The sequence below is a fragment of the Saccopteryx bilineata genome, chromosome 1 (assembly GCF_036850765.1).
Source record: "Saccopteryx bilineata isolate mSacBil1 chromosome 1, mSacBil1_pri_phased_curated, whole genome shotgun sequence".
NCBI classification, from domain to species: domain Eukaryota; kingdom Metazoa; phylum Chordata; class Mammalia; order Chiroptera; family Emballonuridae; genus Saccopteryx; species Saccopteryx bilineata.
In genome coordinates, this window is record NC_089490.1 from 355298943 (window position 1) to 355320790 (window position 21848).

The window sequence follows — 21848 nt, forward strand, 5'->3', positions numbered from 1 at the left end:
TCACAGAACCAGAAAATAACAGATCTAGAAATTGTATCAAAGCCTTTCGACTCTCTTCTGTGTGTATTAAGCAGAGTAGTTCGAAGAGCACCAAGCAGAGCAGGAATCAGAAGACCTTGGCAGCGCCTGGCTCCCCCTCAAGCCATGTGCCCTTGGGCAAGTCATCTGACTTCCAGTTTCCATGTATAAAACCTATCGTAACTGATAGGGCTGATATGAGCACAACAAGTGATAATGCGTGAAAGCATTCTCCTTAAATCAGGCACTGAGCTAAGATAATCATTTCAGCTGCTCTTCACTACAAACAAACAACAAAAACCTGGGACAGTTGTTATCCTCCCAAGAAGACACAGAACCTCAAAGGGGTTAGACACCCACCGCCCACTGAAATGCCCAACCTGACCCTAGTACCGGCTCAGAAATCCCTCGTGGGCCCTAGTGTCTGTCCCAAGCCTGCAGAGGTAGAGAGGATGAAATGCCAAGTTCAAGACCCTGAAATCACTAAGGTTTTCCCTCTTCCCACTTCCAACAGACATCCTTCTGCTCTTCTCATGACCCTCCAAGTGCACATTCCACTTGCCCATCTCCATACTGAGAAAGAAGAGGTGATGCCCATCCATTTCTAAACTAAGGAATTAGTCATAGTTTAATATTATCGGCAGGATTTATTGAGCACCTGCCATATGTCAGGCATTTTTCCAAGAAGTTTAAGGAGCCAGGGGCCAGAGCTGAGTACTGAAGTTGATACAAGACAGTCTTGAAAGAAATCTGAACTTTAAAAAGCCCTCCAGACCGGACACAGAATGCAGGCCATGCTCCCCCTAGTGGCACTATGAAGTTCTACAGCTTCCTTAGACCCTGTCCACAGCCGGGAGAGATGCAGGAAGGGAGAGGCACAGAAGGGCCCCATTGGTAGAACTGGAATCCAGGCTTGGGTGCTGCTACTGAGTCTGAGCTCCTTGAAATGCACAGAGCCAGAGGATAGCTGAATCCCTCTGCTGCTTCTGGGAGGCTGGATTCAGGTCAATCCAACTACACCTGTCTCGAAGGATCGGGCTTTTACAGCCTTAAGTGGTCAAGTACCTTTTATGACGCCCACAGGCATACTTTTGTCAGCAACCCGAGAGACACCCAGTTCCCTTCCTTTCCCCACTTCCAACCCATTACCAATTCTGAAAAATTCTACTTCCGAAATATGTCTATTATCTGTCCATTTTTCTGCACCTCCATTGCCACCCTAGTCCCTCCCCTGAATTATGGCAAAATCCTCCTAATTGCCCCACCATCCACCCTTGCCCTCGAGACTCCATTCTCCACAGAGCTGTCTGAATCACCTTCCACACCGATCGCCTCGTTTCCTACTGCACTTAGGATAAAATCTAAGTTCTCACCCGGACCTACGAGGTTCGGCACGATCCTCCTCCAGCCTTCCTCTCAGTATGTTTCCTGCCCTCCCCCATCTGTGTGCTAGCTACACGAGCCTTCTGTAGTTCCCCAAAAATCCAGGTTTTTTTCCAGGCTACACCCTCGTCTTTGCCTGGCTGACTCTGACTCACCAAGCCTCGACTTGCCTCTCACCTCAGTAAACTCCTGCACGACCCTCCGATCTAAATGAGAGCAACCCTTCAGAGCCCTCACCATACTTTGTTATTGCTCATTTGTGTGATTTTTTGCTTGATGTCAGTTTTCTCTTAGGATTCCACAGGAGCAGGAACCTGGACTGTTTTTTGTTAATCGCTGTATGTCTTGTATTTAGTTTAAGGACCACCTCCCAACGGGCACTCAATAAATATTTGCTATATGAACACATAAAAACCCATTTCTTCTTATCCTACAGAAAGAAGCAACTTGGAACAGCTATTTCATGTCACTCACTGTATCTTTTCATAAACTAACAAACAGTAATTACATCTCCTTTCCTCATGGGCCTTGCTTATGGGCTCAACCAAAAATTCCTATAAAGTCTCCCTGTGGTTTGTTTCCCAGAACTTTTCTCGTAAGGTCGCTCTTCTGGGGACGCTCAGGGTTTTACAGACTCTCTGTTAGCAGAGTGCCCACTCACAGGCACCCCACCACCGGTGTCACTGCCAAACCAAACGGGACGCAGGAATGGTCCCGTTTGATGAGAAGGGCCTCTCGGGTCAGCGCCATTCAGAGACAACACTGTGTCTCTCACCTCCACCATGCAGGTCACTGTTCTTTAGTAAATACATTTTTACTAAAAAAAAAAGTCATTTTTTTTTAATTTGGAGATGGGTATAAAAGTTTTGAAAAAAATGGTTTTTTATTACTAAAATCAGTTTTGAAAACAATTGTCTAGGGGGGACAGGGAATAAAGAGGCCTAAATAACGGCAAGAGCTGTGTGACAAGTCCCCTCCCTCTCGTGACATACATTACCACCAAAATCAGAAATCCTTCCTCGCTTCATCTGCAGCTGCCACACCTTTCTGGACACCTGGACCCCTGTCGCCCTCAGAGTCGTGAGCCCTGTGAGGTCTATCCACTTTCGTATTTCATTCACAGTGGGCCATCGGTTAACGCGTGGGGGATAAGTGAATCACCAAAAAGGACTCATTAAAAAAAAACAACTGAAAGTTGTCCCCTCCATAAGATGAGGGAATTTCAGTAGCTAGACTTACATTGTACCAAGAGAATATATATATGCATATGATAATTAGGCTCCAGACTCGGTCACTAGAAGAATTTATCATATTTTCTTATCTCTTTAAAAACAACTGAAATACTGTATCTGAAAACACAGGAGCAGAGTAAATCTCTTAAAGTCACTCTTTACTTTGGGGTCAAAGGAAGATTCAAGAAAAGTAAGTTGATGTTTTAATATCACATACTTGTTGGATCTTAGAATGTCTAAGAGATGCAGTAGAACTTCAGGAGCCTCTGGGGTGCCTAGCTCCCAGCGCCCACCAGCCTGGGGTCCAGCAGCATCTCCACTGAAGACATCAGGCCTACCCAAGTAATGCGGACTCAGCACGTGTCTTGCCCAATTCTCCAGCACTGGGCTCTGGCCACCATGTGAGCAGGCAGGTTTTGTACGAAAGCCCTTTTAGGGCTTTACAATTTTCCTTTTCTACCTCTGAGAGTGGGGTGTGTGTGGGGGGGTATTAAAACTCCAGGAGTAGAGAGTCAGCACACTGGAACCCAGGTCCTGGTTCTAGGGCGGTGAGATCTAGAGCAAGTCCCTGTGCCCCTTAGGGCCCCAGCTTTTTCATGCATATAATGAGGGAGTTGTGCCTGACCTGTGGTGGCGCAGTGGGATAAAGCTTCAACCAGGAACACTGAGGTCGCCAGTTCGAAACCCTGGGCTTGCCTGGTCAAGGCACATATGGGAGTTGATGCTTCCAGCTCCTCCCCCTTCTCTCTCTCTCTCTCTCTCTCCCTCCTTAGAAAAAATTGAATAAAGTACTTTATTTAAAAATGAGGGAGTTGTTAGAACTAGCTGTTCTCCAAGGGTCCTTCTAGCTTGAATGTCCTATTGTAGTCACCTAGTCCCACTGCTTTCTGAAGAGTCCAAAGCAGAAAAAGCACTCGTTTTAGGGGCTACACAGTCTCCATCTAACCCTTTCAGCAGAGTCCTTAGCTTGGGACTCTGGAGTCATCTAAGATCAGACAGACAATTGTCACCAACAAAACGCAGCCTTTCCTGGAGGAAAAGATGGGAGAGCCAGGCTTCCTGCGCAGGGAAAACTGGAGAGAGAAGACAGGTGTCAAACATAGGATGGGGAGATTAGGAAACGGCCTGGAAAGTGCCTGGAAGAAGCCTGAGGCCGCCAGGGAGTCCCTCCTCGCTATCGTCTGAGACTAAGCCACCTCTACACACAGGAAAACTGGCACCATCTAACAAAGTCCTCTTGGAAGACGATCTGCTTACTGCAATTCAAGCAGCCTCTTCATAGGCGCTACCAGGGCCTTTGAATCAACAAAATAAACGTCTCCCTCCAGATGGCAACAGCAGCTCTCCTCTGTCGGAGAGCCACATCTGGCAGGACCTCCAGCGTGCTGGCCACCGCTACACATACTTGCTGCACAGCCTTCCTGGGAAAACAGAGAAATGCTCATTCTATGCACAAGTCCTTGACATTTATGAAACGGAATGCCCCCAGGTCCTTATTCATTCCTAGTCCCAGCTGCCTCCCTCCCATCTCCTCTCACCATTCACCCTCTCAGCTACCCCCCAACTAACCCTAAGGCTCTGAATTAGAAAAGCGTGGGGTTCAGCCTAAAATTATCCTATAACAGATCCTACTGTCCTGTAGTGCTGGACATCTTCATGCTGAGTTGAGCATGCTCTCTTTCGGTCTGCCAGTCTTCCGGCCCTAGTGCACCTCCAGTCAGCTCACCACCCTCAACATGAAGCTCAAAGTGCAGGTTCCTAGGGCACAAGGAAATCACTGGTTTGATCCAGTCTCTTGAGCATCTGTCACAATGCTTACCTATGGGCTAACTTCCTGGAATTTCTCAACCCCCAGGTCCCTGACCATTTACTTAGTCCTAGCATTTGAACACTGGGCCACATACACCCAGTCTTGGGGCCAGGAAAGACTGTACCAAGGAGGCAGCATCCCAGGCCCCTCTAAAAACCCGCTACCTTTTCAGATTGGACTTCTCATGTTTCCTTGCCTTAGAGCTTTGAGCTCAACCAAGATCTTAATCTGTCATGACCGAAGCTTCAGGATGAGGAGGTAGGGTACAACGTGGGGGCGGCGGGGGTGGTGGTGGTGAGGAGATGAGGAATAAGAGGAGCACGGACTCAAATGGCTTTTCCATGATCTAACCAAGAAGATTCCTTCAGCCTGGGAAAGGAGTGTAAGTTCTGGGCAACCCTGGGGGCTGGGACCCGACCTGTGTCACCTGTCTGTGCTGTCTCCCCTGATTTTCTCTGGCAGAACTGGATGCTCCGTCCCTGCCCCCTGTGCTCCTTGAACAGCCTGCACTCCAGGGTGCATTTGGGTGCACCACGGCCCACTCAGCTTAATGCTCCTCCAGCAGCTGGTAACAGTCTTTAGGAAGAACTATGTCTTAACTTTGAATCCTAGTTTAGGACTCTGTACCAAGAACAATTAATAAAGTTTTAACATATGACTAATAGAATCAACCAAGCAGCTCATCTATCTAATAAGAGATCAACAATATCACCATAGTACCTAAACCATTTGGTGCTCAGCACCTCAGAGGGGTCCAAGGTTTTTGAGGTGAAGTGTGTACACAAGATGACTGTAAATCAGGGGTCTCAAACTCGCGGCCCGCCGAACAATTTTGTGCGGCCCGCAAACTAATCCACGAAGTTCAAAATATTTTGGATAAAATTAAGTAAGCCTAGGGGCCTACTTGTATTTTTCATTTCTCTAGCATCCTAGCTAGATATTAGCTTAGTTAACAGCAGTTGTGATGCGACCTACAGTTTCTGGTCGTTTTGTGACACTGAGTAAACTGCATGTACGATTGTGCTTGTTGTACTGATTTTTTTTTTTGTTTTCAACGGCAGTGAGAAAAGTGTTGCGTAACAGTTGCCTTTTGTAGACCTAGTGCGGCCCGCCGAACGGCTGTGATCTTGCTCTGCGGCCCACATGCTGAGTTGAGTTTGAGACCCCTGCTGTAAGTGGTATATAAGCGAACATTTTTAAAATTTTCAGTATTTTTATATTTATCTTAATGTGCACAAGAAAAAAAGATAACAAGCAATTAACCCCCTTTTCACTGATCTCATTGATTAGACCCATGCTAAAGATGGTATATAAGCTTTTTGTCTGCTTTTAGTTTTGTTTTGTTAAAATTAGTGGGTAAAAGTTTAAAGAGAAATAGGATACTTGCAAATTACCTCTCCCAGAATATTTATTAACTACAATGGCAGAAATAGTTAACCTGACAGTGGAGAAACCGGGCAGACATGATCTTAACCAAGTGGTCAAAGTCAACATTACTTGTAACAAGGCACATTGACACCATGCCCGCCCCCCGCCAGGGCACACTGAAAAGGGCATTTCACCTCTGCAGTGTTCTTCCCCAAATCCATAACTGCAATCTAATTAGGAGGAAACATCAAACAGACCTAACGTGAGGGACATTATTTAAAGTACCCAACCAGCACTCCTCAAAAGTATCAAGGTCATAGAAGACACGACAGACTGAGGAACCGTTACAGACTGGGGGAGACTGAAAGACACATCAGTTAAATGTAATGTGGGAGCCGGATTAGAGTCTGGAACAGAAAAAGGACCTTAGTGGGAAAAACAAATGAAATCCCCAAAAAAGTGTCCAGTTAAGTAAGTCTATAGTTTACATTATACCCGTTGATAATTGTACCATAGTGACATAAGATTAGGAAAAGTGTCTTTGTTCTGCAAGTTGAAAATTAATTTAAAATAAAAAGCTTTCAAAGAGCCAATTTTAAAGATAAATAAATAAAAGTTTATATGGTGTAAGTATAAATCATAAAGGTGGGGAAGAATTACTAGAGTAGTCACCCTTTACACCCTACATCCAAGAAGAGCTGCCCCAGAATGAGAACTGTGGCTATGGAGGAATAATTAGTAAAATAGGGAAGTGGTCACTCTGTATTACTTGGGAAAAAATTAATGTTAAATAATTTTGTTAAATAATATGCATCACATATATATAATGCACAGAAAAAAAAAGTGTGTTAAAAATAACCAATGCTGAACAAAGTACAGATTGCATTTTTATTAAATAGAAAAGAAACACAGCTTTTAGAAAGGAACTTGCTAGATCAATTAAAATGCATAATATTTTGGCTCAATATCCTCTCCTGTAAGAAAGTTACACTAAGAGCCTGACCAGGCGGTGGCGCAGTGGAGAGTCGGACTGAGATGCGGAGGACCCAGGTTCGAGACCCTGAGGTCACCAGTTTGAGTGCGGGCTCATCTGGTTTGAACAAAGCTCACCAGCTTGGACCCAAGGTAGCTGGCTCGAGCAAGGGGTTACTTGGTCTGCTGAAAGCCCGTGGTCAAGGCACCTATGAGAAAGCAATCAATGAACAACTAAGGTGTCACAACAAAAAACTGATGGTTGATGCTTCTCATCTCTCCGTTTCTGTCTGTCTGTCCCTATCTACCCCTCTCTCTGACTCTCTCTCTGTCTCTGTAAAAAAAAAAAAAAGTTACACTAAGAAAAAGTTCCAGATATGAGGGGAAAATGCATGTCTCCTGCATTATTTATAATAATGAAATACTGAAATCTATGTACTCTTACTGATCAATGTCACCCTTTAAATATGATTTTCTAAATAAAATTTTTAAAAAACTAATAATGAAAGCCTGACCAGGCAGTGGCGCAGTGGATAGAACGTCGGACTGGGATGCGGAGAACGCAGGTTCGAGACCCTGAGGTCGCCAGCTTGAGCGCAGGCTCATCTGGCTTGAGCAAAAAAGAAAGCTCACCAGCTTAGACCCAAGGTCGCTGGCTTGAGCAAGGGGTTATTCAGTCTGCTGAAGGCCCGCGGTCAAGGCACATATGAGAAAGCAATCAATGAACAACTAAGGTGTCACAACAAAAAACTGATGATTGATGCTTCTCATCTTTCTCCATTCTTGTCTGTCTGTTCCTATCTATCCCTCTCTCTGACTCTCTCTCTGTATCTGTAAAAAAAAAACCCAAAAAAACTAATAATGAAAACAGAAACAACCTCCATGTCAATCATTACTAGACTGGTAAACTTCACGTGTTTTTTGACCATGACTCAGAGAGTAAAAATACATGTTATATTGTAATATAGTATGTACAGGTGTGAGAGTGTGTGTGTGTGTGTGTGTGTGTGTGTAGATAAAACTGAACTGAAAGGTTTCTCAAAATAATAATTATTTTTGAGGGGAGGGGCACAAAGAAAACCAGACAGAAGGTGACAGAAGACAATTTGACTTTGGGTGAGAGGTATACAGCATAATCAAATGTCAAAATAATCTGGAGATGTTTTCTCTCAACATATGTACCCTGATTTATCAATGTCACTGCATTAAATTTAATAAAAAATAAAAAAATAAAAAATAATAATAATTATTATTTTTACTATGTATGATGCACGGTCTGGTACTCAGGACAGTGGGGCCCAAACAGTGCTACAAAACGAATCAATACGAACTAGGAAGAACTACTCTGGAACCCCTAGAAGTTCAGATACTTCCTCTCTGTTCTGGAGCCCATCGTAGTCACCCTTTTTATCAGTAACTTAGCTAAGACTTGCCCATCAAAAATGCATACGACATACATTGGGGAGGGATAATTATTGTACTAGAATTAGTCAGGAAAAAAAGGCCTTCACAAACTGGAACCATGTAACAACATGAAACTTTAAAAGGACAAAAGATATCATTTCCCACACGTTTAGAAAAAAGCCACATGACAACAGAATGAAAATGCTATATGTAAAACAGAGTTGAGGAATGGCTCAATGAGTCAATTGATGAGTCAGTGTGACTGCGTTTCATTGACTGAAATACAGAGCACAGGTCAAATGAGGTCCATGCCTTCCTCTGCTCCATTCTGGTTAGACCAATAGTGTATCCGGGGAAACCCATTCTATTGATATTTGCAGGCTCGGGGGTAAATAAAGTCTTAATAACATCTCAGGCAGGCACACTGAAGGAAAAAAAAATCAAGTGATCAAGTGTATGTAGCCCATTAACTGTGAAGTAAGAACATGTCTTGTTCATGAGGCTCTTAAGTCCTCCTACAGACCAGGAAGATAGAAAACTACCACTTTTATCCTCATGGAGTCATCTCTGGTGACTCGTGGTGAGAGAGCTTACAGAAAAAAGAGACAGCTGAGCCCTGCCTAATCTGCCCTTTTGTCCCTCTCTCCTGCTACTCACATCAGAACCTCCCATGTGGGGCTCTGACCATCGAAGCTTTAGCAAGGACACAGAGAAACCCAGGAATCCAAACAATTCTTATCCATTATCTCCCCAAACTATGATTAACCATGATCAGAATTACAAAGTGATATTTTTAACTATCAGAGTGAATTCTTGAGGATCTTGAACCTCCTATACTAAGCTGTCATCTGATAGTTGTTTGTGAGCAAGGACTCCGGTTTGACCGTTGGAACTGAAACACTAGACAGTAGGAATGCAGCGTGTCAGCTCTGTCAGGCATCGTTGGGATACATACATACCACCGTATCTCCCACAACGGGATACTATGCCACTTCTTCTAAGGACTCAAGAAGAATCTGGAAGAGAGAAGAGCAGTGGCCCCTCAAAATCCAGTTTTTATCGTAGGAACATGAAGGTGACCCTGGTCTACAGATGAGTGTCATACTAAATAAACATCAAAGTCCTACAACAGGACCATTTTTAATCCTTTTTTAAACCTTTCTCTCTCTCTTTTCTCCAAAGGGTGGAAACCTAGACATTTCTAATTTATGTAAGGACTAGCTCCTTCCTTGACAATACATATACTAGATGTATCCCATTTTATGTAGATTAGAGCTGGTTTGACTTTTGTATAAAAAAGAGCTGCCTGACCAGGCAGTGGCGCAGTGGATAGAGCGTCGGACTGGGATGCAGAAGGACCCAGGTTCGAGACCCCAAGGTTACCAGCTTGAGCGAGGGCTCATCTGGTTTGAGCAAAAGCTCACTGGCTTGGACCCAAGGTCGCTGGCTTGAGCAAGGGGTTACTCGGTCTGCTGAAGGCCCGCAGTCAAGGCACATATGAGAAAGCAATCAATGAACTAAGGTGATGCAAAGCACAACAAAAAACTAATAATTAATGCTTCTCATCTCTCCATTCCTGTCTGTCTGTCTGTCTGTCCCTGTCTATCCCTCTCTCTGACTCTCTCTGTCTCTGTTAAAAAAAAAAAAAAAAAAAAAGAGCTGCTTAGGCCCTGGCAGGTTGGCTCAGCGGTAGAGCATCAGCCTGGCATGTGGAAGTCCCAGGTTCGATTCCCAGTCAGGGCACACAGGAGAAGTGCCCATCTGCTTCTCCAACCCTCCCTCTCTCCTTCCTCTCTATCTCTCTCTTCCTCTCCCGCAGCCAACAAGGCTCCACTGGAGCAAAGTTGGCCTGGGTGCTGAGGACGGCTCCATGGCCTCTGCCTCAGGTGCTAGAATGGCTCCAGCCCCAATGGAGCAATGCCCCAGATGGGAAGAGCATCACCCCCTGGTGGGCATGCCAGGTGGATCCTGGGCAAGCACATGCAGGAGTCTATCTGACTGCCTCCCCGCTTCTAACTTTGGAAAAATACACACACACAAAAAAAGTGCTGCTTATAAACATTCATTCGCTTAGAGATCAACAAAGAGGAGTTGGAGATACTATGTAAAGCAGTGGCAGTCAATCTGATCCCTACCACCCATTAGTGGGCATTCCAGATTTCATGGTGGGCGGTAGCAGAGCAACCAAAGTATAAATAAAAAGATAGATTTAACTATAGTAAGTTGTTTTATAAAGATTTATTCTGCCAAACTTAGCAAAAATCTGACATAAAGTACTTGATAAGTAATTATTATTATATGCTTTAACTTGCTGTAACTCTGCTTTATAAATTTTATAAAGTAAAGTTACTTCCCTACTTTATAAATCACCATTACTGTGGAACCGGTGGTCAGTTAGAAAATTTTACTACTAACAGAGATACAAAAGTGGGCGGTAGGTATAAAAAGGTTGACTACCCCTGATGTAAAGTATATGGTAGTCTAACCACTAAAACTGTATACACAAAACCAATACATGATTTTAAAAAATAGAGGAATCAATGCAATAGGGGAAGGAGCTGATAAAGACAGAGCCATAGTGTAATTTTATCAGGGGAGCTGGTAAAGACAGAGCCATAGTGTAACTCTGCAAATACTGAGTCCTTAGCTACTGATCATCCCTGGCCATTGCCTGTAACAGCAAGACATCCTCCTCAGCAGTCAGGTTCCAAAGTCAGCACATAAATAGACCCTAGGTTGCAAGAAAGAGAATATGGGTGAAATGATGAGAGGAAAAACAAAGGAATGTGGAGGGAGAAGAGGAAGTAACATAAGATCTTGAAGGACAGAAACAGGAGGAAGCTTGTTGGGAAGTCAGAATAGGGGAGTTCCTGAGCATTACTCCCAGGATGTCAAGGAACATATTTGAGCACCACTTAGCCTTTTGAAGAAAAGAAGGAATCCAGAGAGCCTATTATTCCCTCGGTGCTAGGGTTCCTTACCCGGGGTTAATGCGATTGTCAATAGCGCATGTAACTGGTTGGCTAATGCTGCTCGAGGCTGGGAGGAGGGAGGCAGAGTGAAAAGAACAAAGGGTCAAGGGCTGCTGTCCCCAGCACAGCAGATGCCAATAGAAGACTTCTTTCTCACAAGCCATGAGATTCCAGAGGCTGTAACTGGGAACCACAGGCCCTCGCCAAACCAACCATTTGAGAGTCCTGAAGGTGATGACAGATGGCAGCCACTCATTGTCAAGGCGGACACCATCTACTGCCAGTCATGCCTGGACACACCTCTCCCAAGAAAAAGGCCTGCAAGAGCTGAGGATGGAAAGTCCACTTAGGGAAAGTTCAGCAAGAAGATGAAGCTTGAAGCCCCGGCTAAGTAGCTCAGTTGGCTGGAATGTCATCTCAATATGATGCCAAGGTTGCAGGTTCAATCCCCAGTCAGGGCACACGCATTAATCAACCAAGGAATGCATAAATAAGTGGGACAACAAATCAATGTTTCTTTCTCTCTCTCTTCCTTCCTCTCTCTCTAAAATAAAAAAAAAAATTTATTTTAAAGATGAGGCTTAACTCAGTGTACTCCAAGAGTCTCCACTGCTTATTAAATTGTTCATTTTCAGACTTAGAATTTCTCCAAACACAGCCCACAGAGGCATAGCTACCAGGCAATCCCAGAGGGTCCAAGACCCAGAGAGAGCTGCAAGAGTGTGAGAGGCAGAGGTGGAGGCTCTAAATTGGGATTTGGAGGTTTGCAAAATGCCTCTGAGGATACTGAAGGCAACCCTCGTATCTATTTTCTTTCTTCAACTGTGATCTCTCTCCCTCCTCTCCCTCCTGCAGCATGGGGCAATGAGAATGGTCACAAAAAGGGGGAACCAAGAGCTATTTTAATAGAACACAAGAGCTTGAAGATGGATGACTGTGGACATAAAGAAAGGGTCCAGAATGACTCCCAGATTCTGGCTCGGATCACTGAGGGCAAGTTACCACACATCAGGAAATACTGACAAAACAGAATATTTACAAGGTGCTTTGCTGTAGTCATGTCTGAGTTTAACCAAGAGGGGAGGTTACTCCAACACAGGAAGTTACTTAGACAATATATACAAGAGTGGAGAGGATGGAGATGGCAGAAGAGGAATGAGACAAGAAAAACAGCGAAGGAAAAAGAATAAAAGAGGAATGAAAGGAGACAGAAAAAGGGGAAGCGTGTGTGTGTGTGTGTGTGTGTGTGTGTGTGTGTGTGTGTGTGTGTGTGGTGTGTGTGTGTTTTGAAAGGAGGTGGGGAGAGGGAGCTGATAAAGACAGAGCCATAGTGTAACTCTGCAAATATTGAGTCCTTAGCTACTGATCATTCCTGGCCATTGCCTGTAACAGCAAGACATCCTCCTCAGCAGTTAGGTTCCAAGGTCAGCACATAAGGTGAGAAGCATGGGGAATCAAATTACTCTAGTAGTTCCCTTGGAAAGGCACCACATTGAAAACCAGTCACAGTCTCCCGGAAACCCAATTCAATACTTGTCATATACATTATATGTCTATATTCTTAAAAATCTCAGAACTAGAGGAAACCAAAGAGTGCATCTTCCTTGCCTAGTGGAAAGAAAAAAAGAAAAGAAGAAAAGAAAAAAAAAAGAAAGGAGGGAGGGAAGGGAGGGAGGGAAGGAAGGGAGGGAGGGAGGGAGGGAAGGAAAGAAAAGGAAGGGAGGGACAGAAGAAGGGAGGAAGGGAGGAAGGGAGGAAGGAAGGAACGAAGGGCCTGACCAGGTGGTGGCGCAGTGAATAGAGCGTCAGACTGGGATGCAGAGGACCCAGGTTCGAGACCCCGAGGTCGCCAGCTTGAGCGTGGGCTCATCTGGTTTGAGCAAAAAGCTCACCAGCTTGGACCCAAGGTTGCTGGCTTGAGCAAGGGGTTCCTCGGTCTGCTGAAGGCCCGCGGTCAAGGCACATATTAGAAAGCAATCAATGAACAACTAAGGTGTTGCAACAAAAAACTAATGATTGATGCTTCTGTCCCTATCTAGCCCTCTCTCTGACTCTCTCTCTGTCTCTGTAAAAAAAAAAAAAAAAAAAAAAAAAAAAGAGAGAGAGAGAGAGAAGGAAAGGAGAAAGAAAATTCTTAGTAATAAAACCACTGATCTGATCTGAATTCTTTTGAATAAGCTTAATTTGCTCAGACAGACTGGTAATCACCTAATGTCACCCCACTGGACAGCACTTTTCTCTGACCCACACACCTCCCACCATGCTACTCTTGTCTTTAAATTCCCCTAGGAGGACAGAGGGCCAGGATTGGAGGTCCCGCTCTACCACTAAATAGCTATTTGTGTTGGGAATACTACCTTCCCCTTTCTGGCTCTAATTTCCCCATCTGGAAAATGAAGCCAGACTAGATGAATTTTAAGAGCTCAGACAACTCCGAGATATTTACTGAATATAAAGTACAGAGCACTTCATAAGCACACTCTCACAGGGCAGAAATTCTGGCATCTTCTGAAGCTTCATTCTTAACATCCCATGTCTGGGTCCTACCTACTCCACTTGTGAATATTCTCTAGGATCCATTCCCTTCCTCTCTTTTACTGTTGCTGACATTCTGTACTCTTTAGCAGGTCACCTTACTGCCAGCCTTTGTCCTCTCCAAAATTATCCTACTTACTCCTACAAGAGTAATTTCCACCACCTTCACGTTCACTGCATCGCCCCCCATCTCCTCTGCACCAAGGCAGAGAACTTCCACGTTCAAACTTCCAGCTCTGCTCTGCCAGACCCAGCATACCGGAGGCAGACCATCTATGGAGGCAGGCCCCGGGAGGGCCACGTTCTATGTTCCTGCTGTTTCCCACATCCAGACCCCTTCCCACCCTGCCTCTGCTTATATAAGGTCGGTCTAATTTTCCAAGACCAGAACAGATCCTGCCTCCCCCAAGAATATTTTCCTACAGTTTTACGATACAACTTTTATTTCTGAACTACAAACATATTCAGTCAGTGATCAAACACAGTTAAGAACTTCAATATTCTTTAATTCTTTAACAAATTGTGTCTCTCCCAATAGATTATAAATCCGCTTGGTCAGAAAAGAAGCTTTATACAATGTTTGAATCATAATGTTGCTTAAGCTGAAAAATACAGCAAGTACCTGCTGCCTGCTACATGGCTGAAAAGCAACATCTCAGTTTTCTCTCCTGCCCTTGACAGGAGGATATGTTGGGGCTGCCAGGAGAAACGGGGCATATGGAAGCGGTGAAATCAATACCCTGGCAACCCCTGACGTACCTTCCCCCTTCTCCTCCCTGCTCTCACTCACTCAGGGGTGGAAATGCCCTCTCTATCACAGATTCAAATCAACCTCTTCTCTAAGGATGCGCCTGAGCACATCAGAGCAGCATACGCAGACAGTTATATTTAGCTCCATTCTTAACGTCCTGATCAGGCTGTGTGATAGCAGCTGCCGCTCACAATGCCTGCCTGTGATGGGAAGATAAAGGAAAGAAAGGCGCAGAGGGAAGAGAAGCCAAGACTAGCAGTAATTGTGTAATATACATTTCAGATTTGTGCCCTTGAGGTAGGTCTGCTTCAAATTAAGCCACATCTGTTTTCAAGCCCTAAAGAGGCAGGGCACAGACACCTCTACAAGCCACACCAGTGAGGACGGGCAGCTGCAAGGATGCTTCTCATCCTTAAGAAGCTAGCAAACTGGCAGGTGGGGACTCTGGCTGGTCAGACCACTGTCAGACCCAGTGCCTCTCTCTGTCCCAGAACACTCGAGGCCCGGGCCTGACAGGCAAGAATCACATAGATACAGTTGACCTGTGCACAACGCAGCAGTTAGGGGTTCCTGGCCCCTGCACAGTCAAAAATCTGTGTATGATTTCCGATTCCCCCAAAACTTAACTACTAATAGCCATACCAGATTACCAATGCATAAAGAGTTGACTAGCACATACTTTGTATGTTACACATATTATATACTGTAGTTTTAAAATAAAGTTAGAGGACAGAAAGCTAGAGAAAAGAAAATGCTACGAAGAAAATCATAAGAGAGAGAAAATACAAGTATGGTATTTTGTGTGGGGGGAAATCCACATATAAGCAGACCAGGCAGCTCAAACCCATGTTGCTCAAGAGTGGGGTGGGCTGTCGTGGGACCAGCCCTACTCCCAGAGGAAGACAACGTGGCCATCATACCCAAGGTACACAGCAGTGCAAGCACAAGCAGACATGTCCAGACCATTTCCCCACTGCGTCTGGCCTCTCGCCACTCTGGAGCACATCTCTGCAGAAATCCCCAGCTTCCATGCCCTCCACAGACAGCCCCCCACTCCCTCTCCAGATGTACTCCTCTTATTCAGTCATTAGAAGTGTTTACTCCCAGCCTCCACTTCCAGCGCGCGCTCTCTCTCTCTCTCTCTCTCACACACACACACACACACAAACGCACGCACACTTGGGTAGTATCTAGAGCAAGGAGTCTTCCTCTCAGGCTCATCTTCTGCCCGGCATGTTCATTCTTTATAATGTCCTCTTAGGCCATTTCTTCCTTACAGGAGCTGATGATGCTGCCCTCTCTAGAAGGTTTTAAATTAGGAAAAGGTGGCTCCTGCCTTCAAAGGCCAGGGGATGCCAACATAAACCATTAGGCTGTAACCTACCCAGCCTGGGAAGACACCAGTCATCGGCAACCAGGAGACAGATTCTCTCACCTGCCTCTAAGCTCCTTCCTCACAACCGGCATCTTCAGCACCCATCTGCAATGCCAACAAAGATCACAATATGACTCTTCCTCCTCGCCCCTCTCTTTCAGAGCAGCGAAGAGACCGGGAAGCAAGTTGGAGAAATTGTGAAGAAGAAGCAACCCCACACCACAGCGCATGTGAAAGCTACCTCCTGGTTCCAGGATTGCAAGAAAGGGCAATTCCACCTTCAAACTCCTGGTTATCGCCAGAGGCTCCACTGGGTCAGGGAAACTGCTTCAGCATTCCTGTCACACAGGCCTGAAGCAACCGCACCCCACAGAGCCGCAGAGGCAGAGTTGGGCAGAAAGGAATGCAGACAGCTTCCCAGAAGTGCCCAGCTGAGAAGGAAACCAAAAGCTTACCACAGCTTCCTGGGCCCAGGAGGGGACAAACCAGGTTCTCAGAAGAGGGACTTTGACAGCTCAGAGACCTTGAGGTAAAAGCCCAAGCGAAGAGAAAAGCACAATGGTGGGAAGACGCCCTGATAGAACAAGCCTGGGCTGGCCCCATATGGCTTCAAGGAATCAGTGGCTACACTTGAATGTGAGCAAGAGTCTTTGGAAACCCTAAACTATTGACGGCCCCAAAGAAACCCAGGGCGGGCCTGGGATGGGGATGTCTGAACCTCTTGGCATAAGTAGAAGCTGAGGATCAGCTTTTTGCTGGTGGTTTTCCACAAAGAGGCTTCGTTTTCTCCCCTCATCTTGAGAGAGGAAGGCAAAATCAGAGGAGTTCCCAACATCTGACAGGAGAACAAAGCTACGAGCAGAGGGGCTTTGTGGCTCTCTAACACCTCACGGCTCTATTCTCTGACGTGTTTCAGCGGCCAGAAGCTTTTATCCCTCTCCTACTGAGAGTAGGCTTCCCAAGAAGCCCTACCACTGTTTCCAGAATCCTGGCCATGAGGCAAGGCTGAGGAGAGGGGAAGATCTTCCCTGCAGGCGTGATTTCTCCAATCTGTCACCTAGCACGGCTTTGTGAGGCTCTGCTCTAGGACAAGCATGGGGGAAGGGACAGAACATAGAAAGGAGGTTATCAGGAATGCTTTCCTGTTGTATATTAGGTGCCCACACTAAGAGTATCAGAAGAAAATAATTAACTAATTTTAATTAAAAATGAGTTAAATCATAAACTGCTTTCCCTTCCAAGAAAAGGACAACTCCTAATCCAGATTCCAAAAAACCCGGACAACACTTCCCCTTCCATCTCATATCCAACTCCCAGTTTGTTAGTATTAAAAAATACACACATAGACTCAGAGACACACATGTCTGCTCGTTCCTCAAAGCTTTGTTCCCACAGCCAGAGCTGCAAGACCCCTTCCAATTTCTGGTCCCTGTGGGGACAGCAGGAGGCAAGAATTAGATGTAGGCTTTTCCCAGGCAGTCTCTGGCTGCCAATAGGACTGGGGGTGGCTTCAGACAGCCCCACAGGCAGGAAGGAGGCTGAGCACCTGGAATCTCCCGTTCCTCCACGGCACCAGTAAACTAGCTGATGTCATCTCTCTGGTAGCCACATGTCTGCCTCCAAGCCCCTGGGATTTTGCCCATCCTCACCTCAAAATTGCACAATAAGCGTCTATAGCTAGTGAGTTCAGTTACTTACAGCCTAATACCGATGAAGGAAAGGTGAGAGGTTTGCTATTTACAAGAACCATTAGTTTTACCCTGCCCTGTGGCCACAGATTTTATTCCCAAGCCTTGATCAAAATGCATGCTGGGTTTTGTTTTGTTTTGTTTTGTTTTTTTCAGAGATGAGACCAAAGGTGAACTCAAACCATCATCTCTGGGCACCATAGGAAGGACAAAGAGGTGATCAGGTATGGGCATACTTCTTTGGAACTATGAGATACACACTATCCCCAGGCAAAATCATATGGATAAGCCGTCCCACTCTAACAGGAAATTCTCAGTCACTTGGAAGAAGTAGAGCTTGGAATTTTATCCCCCCCCCCAAAAAAAAGTTCCATTTTCCTGAATTGTTCCTCCTACAAGGAGATGCGGCAGGTTTCACACAGAGCACGGGGACATCTTCACTTTTCATAAACTGGCAGCAGACTGTCCCACCGGAAATGTACACGGCTTCAAACCAGGAGCTTTCCACTTAAGACCTGATATGGCACCACAACAAGAATGTATTATTTCCTACTCAAAAATAGGAGGGGATGATTCAATTAACTCCACAAAACAACATGTTTAAACAATGTGGTCTGGTCATAATTAGATCATGATTTTCAAAGTGGGAGAACTTCTTCAGGCTTTAAGCTCAAGTATTTCCCCCGATGCAACACACAGCAGGGGAGAAAAAAGAAAAGAGCTTAGGCAGGCCAGCGGCGTGGCACACACAAGCACCTCACCTTACTACCACCCACTTAGAGACCCGGACAAAAGGACAGCGTTCTTCCCATCTGGCCCCGCGCCCTCCTGGGAGCACTCCCCCTCCTCTCCCTATGACAGGGACAGAGTCTGTCCCTTCTTCACAACATCACCAGCAGGAGACAGAGGGCGAAGACTGTTTTCATTAAACTCTCCTTTATCCGTTGATACTCTCTTTTATCAGTTGAAGACATATTCCCAGAGAAATAATATTAGGCATTTTAGTTTGGATACCCAGATATCCATTACTGAATAGCATGGCCAAAACACTGTTTATATATAATAAAGATACAAAAACAAACAAAACTGTAAATGCCAGCAATAAAACAAAACATAAGGGAATAAAACTAAATAATTTTTATGAATCCCAAAATTGTGAGCCTGGAAGAAGGACAGGTTAACTAAAAGGTGGGTGTGTTTTGGGGATTCTAAGAGGCACTCACAGGGACAGGACTGAGAGCACTGACTCTTCGCACCACCTCGTTTCACTCCCAAATGTCTGACTGTCCTTTCTGATGGCTTCTTGGTGTCATGCCTATCAGTTATGCTTAGGGTTAGCTTTTACTCCACAAGACAGAGGGGGACAAGGAAGGTGTTTCCTAAGGTGACTGAGCACAATAGACAGGAGAAAAAGAGAATGGCAGAAGAGGGTTAAAGAGGATGTGAGTAGGACTTGAAGAACACCTACCCGAGGGGCAACTGTATGAGCCAAAATTGTAAGAGAAATGGAAACCCGCGAGTTTGTGATCCCCAGGACTGGAGTGGCCGGGAGGACACGGCATGCGTTGCCTGACAGCTACTAATAGGGCCTCTGCCTCGGGAAACTGGGTTTAAGACAAAACCAGAGGGGGAAAAGGACCAAAGAGCCAGACCTGACCTTCCAAGTCTTATCAAGCCCCAGGTCAAGCCGTTATTTTGCCCAGATGATGCTGGCATTCTCAATGAACACGTCCCCAGAGCCTACGGGAAAGGCTTGCTGCCTGTTCTCATGGAGCTGAATGAAGCGGAGAACACCCAGCTATCTAAAGAAAAGGAACCACCCCAGAGTCCTATGTCTCCATGCAGAATCAGGGTGGAATTGGGGCTTATAGGTACAAAACCAGAGAATGAGCACTGTGCTTTATGTCACAGGGACAGAGCAATAAATAAAAGTATTGCAGAACAGCAAAGAAGGCCCAGCTGAAAGTACACAGAGTCAATTACACAACTCTCCTCCCCAGAAATGTTCTGCTCAGTTCCATGACTTTCTCTGGTAAGTGTCAGCAGCCCGAGAGCCTTCCTGGGTTGGGCACAACAATAGTGGGTGCAGGTCCTTATCACTAACCCTGCAGAAATGGGTATCCCTCTGCACTCACTTAGAAAAGTTTCTTCTGATGACAGGGCAGCAAAAGACATTGGAGACTGTCTTCATCTAACCCAGTGGTCGACAAACTCAGTCAACAGAGCCAAATATCAACAGTACAACAATTGATATATCTTTTTGAGAGCCAAATTTTTTGAACTTAAACTATATAGGTAGGTACATTCCTTATCGAGGTAGCGCCTGCACGTGGTATTTTGTGGAAGAGCCACGCTCAAGGGGCCAAAGAGCTGCATGTGGCTCGCGAGCCACGGTTTGCCAACCACTGTACTCATTCTGCCTTGTTGGAAACCAATGCAAATCTTTACCTGGGAAGGAAAAGTATAAACTAGGCAAGATTTGATTAAATCCTAGGATCATTTCAGAGGGGACAGAGAAGGATAAGGGAGAAATACAGCTCTGGAAAAAAAAGAGAGAGAAAACTCATGGACATGGACAACCAGTGGTGATTAAAGGGTAAAGAACGGAGATTTACTTGACTTAGAGGCGTGAACACACATTAAAGTAACAGAGATGTGTTGTAGAATTGTGCACCTGAAACCTGTATCATTTCGTAACCAGTGTCAACACAAAAAATTCATTTTTTTAAAAAAAAGAAAGAGGCCCTGGCCGGTTGGCTCAGTGGTAGAGCGTCGGCCTAGCGTGCGGAGGACCCGGGTTCGATTCCCGGCCAGGGCACACAGGAGAAGCGCCCATTTGCTTCTCCACCCCTCCGCCATGCTTTCCCTCTCTGTCTCTCTCTTCCCCTCCCGCAGCCAAGGCTCCATTGGAGCAAAGATGGCCCGGGCGCTGGGGATGGCTCTGTGGCCGCTGCCTCAGGCGCTAGAGTAGCTCTGGTCGCAACATGGCGACGCCCCGGAGGGGCAGAGCATCGCCCCCTGGTGGGCAGAGCGTCGCCCCATGGTGGGCGTGCCGGGTGGATCCCGGTCGGGCGCATGCGGGAGTCTGTCTGACTGTCTCTCCCTGTTTCCAGCTTCAGAAAAATGGAAAAAAAAAAAAAAAAAAAAAGAAAGAGATATAGTTCTGCCTATGTGAGTATGTATCCAGGGGTGGGTAAAAGTAGGTTTACAGTTGTGAGTCACACTATGCCACTGTGACATTCTTTTGAGTTAAAAAAGCTATTGTAATAATCACAACCTGCATGTCTTTTTCCACATGAACAACTGCAGACCAACTTTTGCCCACACCTGCGTGTGGGGATTATGGTTTACATAGGCAGACATTAAACCACTGTGTCTCTTCTTCAAAGAACTGCCTGTCATGAACACCAAGGGGGTATCCCTCAGTCCTTTTGTCTACTTTTATTTCATACTTCCTGGTGACAGAATCCCCCAAATACTCCACCCTTCCTTGCTGGAACCAAATCATACCACCTTCAGGGCACAAGACTTGGAACACAGCCACGCACAGAAGGAGCGATCAACAAACGCAGAGGTTGGACATGTTAGCAAACAGTTAAGGTTTCTGGAAACTGCAGCTTCCAAGGACCATTTTCCACATGATGAGGAAATCAAAGCCAGGTGAAGATCTTGGCTGAGTTTCAAATATTTCTTGGTTTATGAAGGAGGTGGAAGGTGGGAGGCAGAGTTCTGGAACTGAAGCCACAGAAGATCAAGCCTCCCATATCCCGAGGGTGACAGCAAACAGGTGTGGACCCAGAGCGAGCCCAAGGATGGACAAAACAGTTATCTCCTGAAGTCATCCTTGTCAGAGAATTTCCACTATCTTATAACATTTTGTACTTTTTCAAAGTGATCATATATATATATTCATTTTATCTGTAGATGGATTTGAATATCCTTCTGGTTCTACTAATGATACTCACGGTAATGGTTCTCTGCCTCTAATCTATCCACACTCTCCTCAGTTCCCCAGGCTTACTCTCTGGGTTCCCATCTCCTATCCACAGATTCCTATCTTCTTTATCATAAGGTTCTTTTGACAAAAGGAAATTGAGACATAGACATGTGCCTTGCGCAAGATCACACCACAAATTAGTAGTGCAGCAGGGATTAGAATCCAATTCTCCAAACTCTAGTCTAGCACTCTCCAACTGACCACACTCCCTCTGTTATAGAAGAAACATCTGCCCCAAAGCACCAAGACCAAGAATCAAAACAGTTTATCTGCATGTCTTCTTAAGCAAAACAACATAGCCAGAATGTTTGGCAGAGACTAAGTAAATACTTCATCTGTGATC

General features: G+C 45.4%; 1 protein-coding gene across 3 annotated transcripts in view; it reads right to left on the reverse strand.

The window, feature by feature from the left end:
• The window catches only part of DENND2B (DENN domain containing 2B), a 180070-nt gene that overhangs the window by 127740 nt on the left and 30482 nt on the right, over positions 1-21848 (reverse strand). Inside the window, exon 1 of one of the 3 annotated variants that reach the window (XM_066250903.1) lies at positions 9147-9162. The exons of the other annotated variants lie outside the window; for them this stretch is intronic. The gene's annotated coding sequence lies outside the window, so the exon portion shown is untranslated. Of the gene's footprint in view, positions 1-9146; positions 9163-21848 lie in introns of those variants that run through there. 3 annotated transcript variants of the gene reach the window in all.